The 10162-nt window shown below is 43.1% G+C and overlaps 1 long non-coding RNA gene across 1 annotated transcript; it reads left to right on the forward strand.

Annotated features, from left to right (window-relative positions):
• The first annotated feature begins 946 nt into the window (after positions 1-946).
• Positions 947-9476, forward strand: LOC144672999 (uncharacterized). The gene is made up of 3 exons (XR_013574241.1): positions 947-1247; positions 8110-8272; positions 9200-9476. It is a non-coding gene; the product is annotated as an uncharacterized LOC144672999 (long non-coding RNA).
• The last annotated feature ends 686 nt before the right edge of the window (positions 9477-10162 follow it).

A 10162-nucleotide genomic window follows, 5' to 3' on the forward strand; every position in this document is an offset into this window, starting at 1 on the left:
AGAGAGAGAGAGGCTGAGAGAATGAGGACAAATGTAGGAAGACAGAGAGACAGAGCAAGGCAGAGGGAGATATATATAGAGAGCGAAGGTGGCAAAGAGACTTAAAGATGGTTAGGTCGATAGATAGATAGATAGATAGATAGATAGATAGATAGATAGATAGATAGATAGATAGATAGATAGATAGATAGATAGATAGATAGATAGATAGATAGATAGATAGATAGATAGATAGATAGATAGATAGATAGATAGATAGATAGATAGATAGATAGATAGATAGATAGATAGATAGATAGATAGATAGATAGATAGATAGATAGATAGATAGATAGATAGATAGATAGATAGGTAGGTAGGTAGGTAGGTAGGTAGGTAGATAGATAGGTAGATAGATAGATAGATAGATAGATAGATAGATAGATAGATAGATAGATAGATAGATAGATAGATAGATAGATAGATAGATAGATAGATAGATAGATAGATAGATAGATAGATAGATAGATAGATAGATAGATAGATAGATAGATAGATAGATAGATAGATAGATAGATAGATAGATAGATAGATAGATAGATAGATAGATAGATAGATAGATAGATAGATAGATAGATAAATGGAGGGAGATAGACACAGAAAGAGAACGTGACAGAGAGCAAATGAATGAAGTAAAAGTGTTCGGGAATTAAAGATGTTCATTTGTATAGCGCCTTTCCCAGCCTGTGGATATCCCAATGTGTTTCACAGCCAATGACCTTTGGATAATAGTGCACAGGAGTTGGCAGGGCCAGCAGGTTGATCATCAACTAACTGCCGGTTGGCTGGACAACAAGCTCCGCCAGACAGAATGGCGACTGGGGACAGGACAGGTCCGCTTCAGAGGCAAATGATTAACACACTGACAACGGCTTTAAATGAGAAATATTTAACTCTCTCGGCTGATGTAGAAGGCAGAGGCAGAGAGAGAGAAAAACAAAGAGATAATGTGAGAGGAACAGGAGAAGGGGAGGGAGGGAGGCTCGAGGAGCAGAGGGCTACGATTGAAGGAGATTGGCTGAAGAAGCGATGGAGACGCAAGGAGAAACTGTTTATTTGCATAGCAAATGGTTCAAATCGGGAATGCACAGGCGGATAGTGCGCTGGAGGCACACTCAATCGAGCCTTTCGAGAAAAGAATTGGACAATGACCTGACCAGGAAAAACATCTGTGGCTGTTCAGTGGAAAGACCCCTTACTGGCACTAGGTGAGTTACTCCTGCAATGATGCAGGGCAGATCAGAGGGGCCAATTGGCCTCTCACTCACCTGCAGTCGTTCGATGTTTCGATGATAAGTAGGGAAAAGTGAGGAGAGAGAGGGAGAGGGAGAGAAAGAGATAGAGAGAGAGAAAGAGAGAGAGAGAGAAGGGGACAATGCGAATGGGAAAAGAGGAAAACAAATCATCGTGAGAGAAAGTTCGAGGGAGGCGTAAGAGAAAGAGGGAGAGAGGAAGTGTTTCAGGTCACGATGGAAGAGTGAGAGGGGAAGAGTGTGTGTGTGAGAGAGAGTAGGAGGAAAGTGAATCAGAGGTGGGGAGAAAGAAAGAAAGATACGGGCGAGAGAGAGAGAGAGATACAAAGAGAGAGCGAGAGATAGGGAAAGGCAGGTTGTGAGAGGCAAAGGGAGAGACAGGCATAGAGATTGGGGTGAAAAGTTGAATGGCAGAGAGATAGAGAAACCTGCAGCAAGACAGAGTGGGAGAGAAAAAAAAAGAATTATGGATAGATAGATATATAGAGATTGATCGATAGATAGGCGGATAGATAGATGGACAGGAGGATAGATGGACAGATGGATAGATGGATAGTTAGATAGATAGATAGATAGATAGATAGATAGATAGATAGATAGATAGATAGATAGATAGATAGATAGATAGATAGATAGATAGATAGATAGATAGATAGATAGATAGATAGATAGATAGATAGATAGATAGATAGATAGATAGATAGATAGATAGATAGATAGATAGATAGATAGATAGATAGATAGATAGATAGATAGATAGATAGATAGATAGATAGATAGATAGATAGATAGATAGATAGATAGATAGACAGACAGACAGACATTTGGAAAGATGGATGGATAGGTAGAGACTGAGAGGAGGTTGAGACAGAGAAAGAGAACATGGCAGAGAGCAAAGGAAATGAAGACAAATGTGGGCGTGAAATAAAGACTTTCATTTATATAGCACCTTTCCAAACATAAGAATGTTCCAACGTATAGGTCAGCCAAAGAAACCGCGTTGAAGTGTAGCCATTGATCAAATCTAGGAACACATGGAAGGCGATGTTCTCATATTAAGCTCCCACCATCAACCATGCAGCTCCGGGCAAGGGGTGTTAGTGAAATTGGTTGGTGGGTAAACATTGTTCCCACTTGTGCACTGTGCCGAGCTCTGTGCAAGTCTCATTCTAATATTGACAATGGAATGGTTTCCAGAGTTGGGGATTCACTATCAATAAGAAACGCATTGAAAATCGTCTGTAATGAATCAGTTGGAAAGAATGGCTTTTTACACTGAGAGTTCTGACCAGGAATGCGCTGCCTCATTTGGTGGCAGGAGCAGACCGAATGAGTATCTTTCAAATGGGAATGTTGAGAAAGAATCTAAATGATTTTTTTTAATGGTAGGGTGATGGGGAAGGAGGAGAGGCTGAGTAGGAATGATTGTGCCAGCATGGGCACAATGGGAAGAATGGACTCCTTGTCTGCTGTAGGATTCTTACAGCGATCACGGCAAAGGGTTCCTTTTAATCTACCCTAATTCAAGAGTTGCTCATATTTGTGCGCCCCCTCCCCCACCCCCACATTTATTAATGAAAACCTGGCTTGAATTTAAATTATCTTTTAAATACATTAATTCCATTCAAAAACTCATTCCTGTCACTGCTGGCCTCAGCTAGCGGACTGTCTGTTAAACAAGGTGAAAGATGAGCCTATCCTCACTGTCTGTGTGTGTGTGAAGATTAACCACAGATTCCTCCCTGAGCTCATATCAAGAGTTTCAGTGCTGCAGTCAACTTACCTCTTACTCTGAGCAGCTTGGGGAATGATGAAGTAGGTACTGCTCCTGGTCCTTGTGTTCCTGGCGCTGGCTTAGCATATGGTCGCAGATAGGAGACAGAATTTAAGCTATATAGCGACAGGTAAACACGTCAATCATGAACTAATCTATAGAACAATGCTGTCAATGAACTATCATATTTTCCTAATATTATTGTGGGGTACTTTAAAGCAGGTTTGTCCGTGTGTGTGCATGTGTGAGTGCACTTATCTGTGTGCATGTGCGTGTGTGAATGTGTACGTATGTGTGAGTGTGTGTCTCTGCGTTCGTGTGTGCACGTATGTGTGTGTGTGTGTGCTTGCGTTTGTGTCCGTATGTGCGTGTATATGTGTGTGTGTGTGTTTGTGTGAGTGTGCATGCTTGTTTGTGTGTGCGTGGGTGTTTGTCTGTCTGTGTGTATATCTCTGTGTGTGAGTGTGCATGTTTGTTTGTGTGTGTCTTTGATGTGTGTGTGCATTTGGGTGTGTGCATGCCTGTGTGTATCTGTGTGTATGTCTGTGTGTGTTTCTGTGTGTGTGTGCTTGTGTGAGTGTGTGTGTATGTATGTGTGTATGTGTGTGCGTGCGTGTGTATGTGTGTGTGTGTGTGTGCATGCTTGTTTTTGTATGTATGTCTGCGAGTGTGTATATGTGTACGTATATGATTCTGGGTGTGTGGCTAATCTAACCAAAATAGAGCCGGTTAGACTGCAAGTTTTAAATAATCAAAGAAGTGAGGTGTAAAACAGGCATTTGAAATGGAGATGAGTAAGCTTGGGTGAGGTATCAGCAGAGATGGTGTGCATGAAGTTTGCATGTTTTGTTAAGTGAAGAAGTGTTTGATCTTCAAAGGGTCAATGTGGCGATTTTTACACCTGACATGACAAATAAGGCCGGGTTATTAATGTGATTATTCTCCACAGCGTCGTCCATAATGATAACATGGAAAATTTTGTTTGTCTTGGGAAAAGTAACTCCTAAAAACTAGTTGAAACGATGATATTTACAGGTCAAAAAGGGCGAAATATATTTGAAGAAGGGTGGGAGGCTGTGTAAGGTCTGGCCGAGTGAGATCTTGGAAGGTGCATTCATTAGAAACAGACTTGGGGAAGAAGCTTGTAGCTCCGCCACCGACCAAATTCCTCACCCCCTCCCCTGCAGAAGTTTGCTGTCTCAGTAACGAAATTTGAGTGAAAAGCCTTCGAAATCACATTAAGCATTGGATGCTTGTGGCAATATTCCTGGGTGTGTTAATAATTTGGAATTCATTTGAACTGTTGCCTTAAAGGGGCTGTGTAGCTGGGAGTCAGGTTAAAGTAGAAATCTGGGGAACTGTTATAAGTATGTAACTGTAATCTTTTGCGTGCGTTTAAGCTTTTTTGTTGTTAATAGATTATAGTGGACACGGTACATCTGAATTCAGTGCACAAGCCTGCTCGTAATAAATACAAATTGCAAAATTGTCGCGATAGCTTGTCCAAGTTTCCCTTGGGAGGTTGGTCAGCCTGGTAAATAACACCTGCCGGATCACAGCAATTCATAGAGAGAGGAAGTGGATATTTTGCGCCTGAGCCAGCACTGCCAGTTAGATACATTTTGTTTCATCTGGACATTAACACCAACTGCAACATTTGGATGCACAATACTCCCTACAGGAGAGGTGATGGTGCAATGACTTTTTGCTGCGATAATGATCCAGTGAGCCAGGATAAAGCTCTGCGGTGCGAGGGTTCGAATGCCACCACTGCAGGTGTTGGAATTAGAATTGAATAAAAATCTGGAATTTAAAGTGTAATGATAACCACGAAAATATTGTCGATTTTCGTAAAAGAAAACCTAATGCTTCACTCATGTCCTTTAGGGGAGGAAACCTATTTCCATTATTTTTAATGTATTCCTCCGATCATTTATCTTTAACTTTTATGCCCGTTTAGTCTTATTTCACCCCACCGCCACTAGAGCTATCTGTACGTTGCCTGTCCTGCTATCCATTCTTAATTAGCACATTCTTTTAGATAATATCACTACCTTCAACACTTCTTTATCTTTTGTCTGTGACATGTTTTGGTTATCCCCTCCTATCACTTCTTGCTTGTGCCAACCCGCCCCCCTCCTTCACTTCCCTCCCCACCCCCCCTCCCCCACCCCCTACCTCCCCCCCCCCACCAACCCCCCCGCCTTAAACCCGCTTATATTTCACCTCTCACCTATTTTTACTTAGTTCTGTTGAGGGGTCATGAGGACTCGAAACGTCAACTGTACACTTCTGCTCCGATGCTGCCTGACCTGCTGAGTTTTTCCAGGTATTTTTTTATTTTTTGTTGAGGAAATCCGCTATCCTTACAAAGTCTGGCCTACATGTTATTCCTGACCCGCAGAAATGCGGGTGTTGACTCTGAAATACTATCTGAGCAAGGGGCAATAAGGGATTGACAATAAATGCCAGAGGTGGGGCAGTCAAGAACAAGAACAAAAGACAGAAAGGGGAATAAGAAATGTAATAGGCAGACAATTCAAATGCAAGAAGAGGGCCTCAGTGAAAAATAATGGGAATGGGGCAGACAACGTTAAAAAGACAAGCCTTAAAGCTTTGTGCCTTAAAGCGTGGAACATTCCCAATAATGTGGGTGAATTAACTGCACAAATAGATGTTAACATGTATTATATAGTCGGGGTCATGGAGATTTGGCTGCAGGTTGACCACAGATGGGCCATGAACATCTAGGGGTATTCAGTAATATGGAAGGATAGACAAAAGTGAAAAGGCAGTGGATTGTATTGTTGTTTGAAAAGGAAATTAATGCAATAGTTGGGAAGAATATTAGCTACAACACTGTGGAATCTGTATGGGTGGAGCTGAGAAACACCAAGGGACAAAAAAACGTTTGTGGGGAATGTATTACAGGCCCCAAAACTATAGTGGTGATGTCTGGAATGGCTTTAAGCAGGAAATTAGAGACGCATGTAATAAAGGAACATCTGTCGGTATGGTTGGCTTTAATCTGCAAAAAGATTGGGAAAACCAAATTAGTAACAATGCTGTAGAGGAGGAATTCCTGCAGTGTATACCGGATGGTTTACTGTACCAATACGTTGAGGAAACAACTAGGGATCAGGCCATCCTAGACTGGATATTGTAAATTGAGAAATAAATAATTCATCATCTAGTTGTGGGAAGGCCCTTGGGTATGAACGGCCATAATATGGTTGAGTTCTTCATCAAGGTAGAGAGTGACGTATCTGGTTCTGAGACTAGGGCCTTGAATCTTAATAAATGAACCTACGCTGGTTTGAGGCGCGATCTGTCTATGATGGATTGGGAGACGTTACTTAAAATATTGATTTTAAACAGGCAATGACAAACATTCAAAGAGCACATGGGTGGACTGCAACAATTAATAATTCCTGTCTGGCGCAAAAGTAAAACAGGAAAATGGCCAAACCATGGCTTTCAATGGAAAGTAGGGAAAGTATTAAGACCAAGGAACATGCATACAATTTGGCCAGAGAATACAACAGTCCTGAGGTTTGGTAACAGTTTAGAATTCGGCAAAGGAGTACCCAGTGATTGATTAAGAATGGGAGAAGAGAGTATCAGACTAGGATTGCGGGGAAGATAAATACTGACCGTAAAACCTTCTATAGCCATGTGAAGAGAAGAAGATTGGTCAAGATCAATGTAATCCCTTTCAGTCAGAAACAGGGAAACTTGTAATGGGGGACAAAGAAATGGCTGATCAACTAAATAATTTGGTTCTCTCTTCACAAAGTAGGATACAAATAACATACCAGAAATGTGGGGAACACAGAGTTAAGTGAGAGTGAGGAACTGAATGGAATCAGTGTAGGTAGGGAAACGGTGTTGGGAAAGTTGATGAGATTGAAAACCGATAAATACCGAGGGCCTGATAATCTACATCCCAGAATACTTAATGAAGTGACCTAGATGTAGTGTTTGCATCGGTGGTAATCTTCTGAGAGTCTATAGGCTCTGGAACAGGTCCTACAGATTGGTGGCAGCTAATGCAACCTCAGTATTTAAAAAGGAATGTAGAGAGAAAACAGGAATTCAAAGGCCTGTCAGCCTGACGTCGGTAGTGGGGAAAATTCTAGAATCAATTATAAAAGATTTATTAGTTGAGCACTTGGAAAACAGCAGAAGAATCGGGAAGAATGAGCAATGGATTTACGAAAGGGTAATCATGCTTGACAAATCTGCTGGAATTTATCGAGGATGTAGCTAGTAGATTTGATGAAGGGGAGCCAGTGGATGTGCTTTATTTCGATTTTCATAAGGCTTTCGATGGAGTCCCAAATAAGGGATTTGCCTGTAAAGTTAAAGCGCATGGGAGTGGAGGTAGTGGATTGAGTTCGATAGATAATGGTTGGGCAGTCAGGAAACAACAGTAGGAATAAACGGTTCATTTTTGAAAAGCAGGCAGTGACCAGTGTCGTGCAACAGGGATCGGTGCTGGGACCCCAGCTATTCAAAATATATATAAATGATTTAGTTAAGGGAACTGAATGGTAGATCTCCAAATTGGCAGATGACACATAGCTGGGTCTCCCACCTGGGTGAGCTGTGAGGAGGATGCAGAGATGCTTCAGTGTGATTTGGACAAATTGAGTGAGTGGGCAAATGTTTGGCAGATGCAATATAATGTGGATAAATGAGGTTATCCACTTTGTAGCCCAAACAGGAAGGCAGATTATTATCTGACTGGCTATAAATTGAGAGAGGGGAATGCGCAATGAAACCTGGGTGTCCTCGTACACCAGTTGCTGTTGGTAAGCATGCAGGTGCAGCAGGCGTAAAATAAGGCAAATGGTATGTTGGCCTTCATAGCAAGAGGATTCGAGGGATGTTTTGCTGCGATTTTACACAGCCCTGTTGTCGTTCGACTTGGGAGGCATATTTAGCCTTTCACTCTGTTGGTCTCAGTTAATGAATAGCTCGTTTAATAAGCTCAAGGTGGAGCCAGCGCTAACCATGTGTCTGTGTGAATATTAACTACAGAATGGTACGTGCGTTGATATAAAGGGCATCCGTAATCCAGTCACCTCATTGTGACTCTGAGGGGATCAGCGGAAGATGAGCAAAGCACTACTCTTGGTGGTTGGACTCCTGGTGCAGCTACAGCCCATCGCTGAGGTTGGAGTGGTGCGTGCATCGAAGCCCCGTGAGTACAAATCTCTCAGGAAGAAAAGAGCAGAAACATTCATAGAATGAAGAAGAGACCATTCAGCCTCTTCAGCCGGTGATACCAATCAATGGGTGCCGTACCTTCACCTACCCATCTTTGTTCCCCAAACATTTAAACGTTTCCCAGACAGAAAGCTGTCCATCTCAGTTTTGCACCTTTCCTTAAATTTTTCCTTTTTCAAATTATTCATCCTTCTCGAATATTCTAGTCGCCTTGTGCTTCCCATCTATGTGCTGCCACTCGGTGATATCTTGCGTTATTTTTCCCTCGGTTAGACCACAGTAGGAGCAATGTGCAAACATCTGGTCTCCATAACCCTCAGTTAGACCACACTTGGAGACCTGTGCATAGATCTGGTCAACATAACCCACAATTAGACCACCATTGGAGCATTGTGGACAATTCTAGTCTTCATATCCCTCGGTTATACCACACTCGGCGCACTGTTCACAGTCCGGTCTCCATATCCCTCAATTACAACACACGTGGAGCACTGAGCACAGTTCTTGCCTCCATTTACATCGGCTGGATCACATTTGGTGCTTTGAGCACAGTTCTGGTCTCCATATGCCTCGGTGCGACCACAGTCATAGAACTGTGCACAGTTCAGGTCTTCATATCCCTCAGTCACAACGCACCTGGAACACTGAGCACAGATCCTGCCTCCATATACCTCGGGTAGACCACACTCGGTACACCGTGAATAGTTCCGGTCTCTATATCTTTCAGTCAAACACACCTGGGGCACTGAGCACAGTTCTTGCCTACAGATCCCTCGGTTAGACCACACTGGAAACGCTGTTCACAGTTCTAGTCTCCAGAGCATTTGGTTAAATCGCACGTAGGTACGGCAGAGCTCTGAATGTTGTTATGAATGAACTCTTCCTCTTTGTTTCCCTGAAGCTCTCGAAGGATGTGTTGGCTCAGGAGGCGTCTGCAGATTGGCACCATGTTCCAGAAATTGGAGACAGGTCAATGGAGACTGCCTATTATGGCTCAGATGCTGCATATATATCTTCCCTGGATAAACATAACATGTCCAATGTACGATTCGCCCGTGATTCCGACTGAAGCTATCTGTATTTCCTGTAATCCCAACTCTGATACATTGTGTGGATCGAATGACCCCTGACCCACTGCTTTCTGAATCATGTGAATAAAACTGGCTGTGTCAATCGCCGCCCCTTGTCCGTTTCTCATTTCTCATTCGGATCGATGTGTCACCTTACCTACAGGGAAAGTGGGGGGAGGTCAGGACATGGCAGGGCCATATTGACACCAGGCACCTCCAACAACATCACACTCTAGGAATCGTAACTTAAAATCCAATGTATTAGGTTCATCGCCCACATCCCTGGGTTAGTCATATCCCAATGAATGGGCAGTCCTGCCCGACATGATGCCACAGGGGCATTCAGTAAATAGAGGCTTGCGACAGGAGTGCTCAACATTGACTCAAGTCTCTCTGATGTCACAATGAATGAGGTCAAACAGGGGACTGGAAACCTCCAGCTGTCAGCCACCCACCACTCTCCGGAACCTGATCAATCTCTACTCATCTATGTTCAACACGACATGGAAGATGCACTGAGCGTATCAGGGGCACATAATGGTCTCTGCTGTGGGACCTGCATGTCCATCACCAAGAGTTGCTCGTGGTCACCGTTACAGACCCAGGTGGCCGAGCGCTGTAAGGCAGAATAGACCCGGGGCAGGTTAACCAACGAGAGGGAAGATTCTAATCGACCACGTGCTCACCAATCTAACTGCTGCAGGTGCATCTGTCCCTGACGGTGTTGGTAGGAATGAACACCGCACAAACCTTTTGACGATAGGCTCCTGCCTTCACATGGTGGGCATTTTGTT

This window comes from Cetorhinus maximus, unplaced genomic scaffold, assembly GCF_964194155.1.
Source record: "Cetorhinus maximus unplaced genomic scaffold, sCetMax3.hap1.1 HAP1_SCAFFOLD_195, whole genome shotgun sequence".
NCBI classification, from domain to species: domain Eukaryota; kingdom Metazoa; phylum Chordata; class Chondrichthyes; order Lamniformes; family Cetorhinidae; genus Cetorhinus; species Cetorhinus maximus.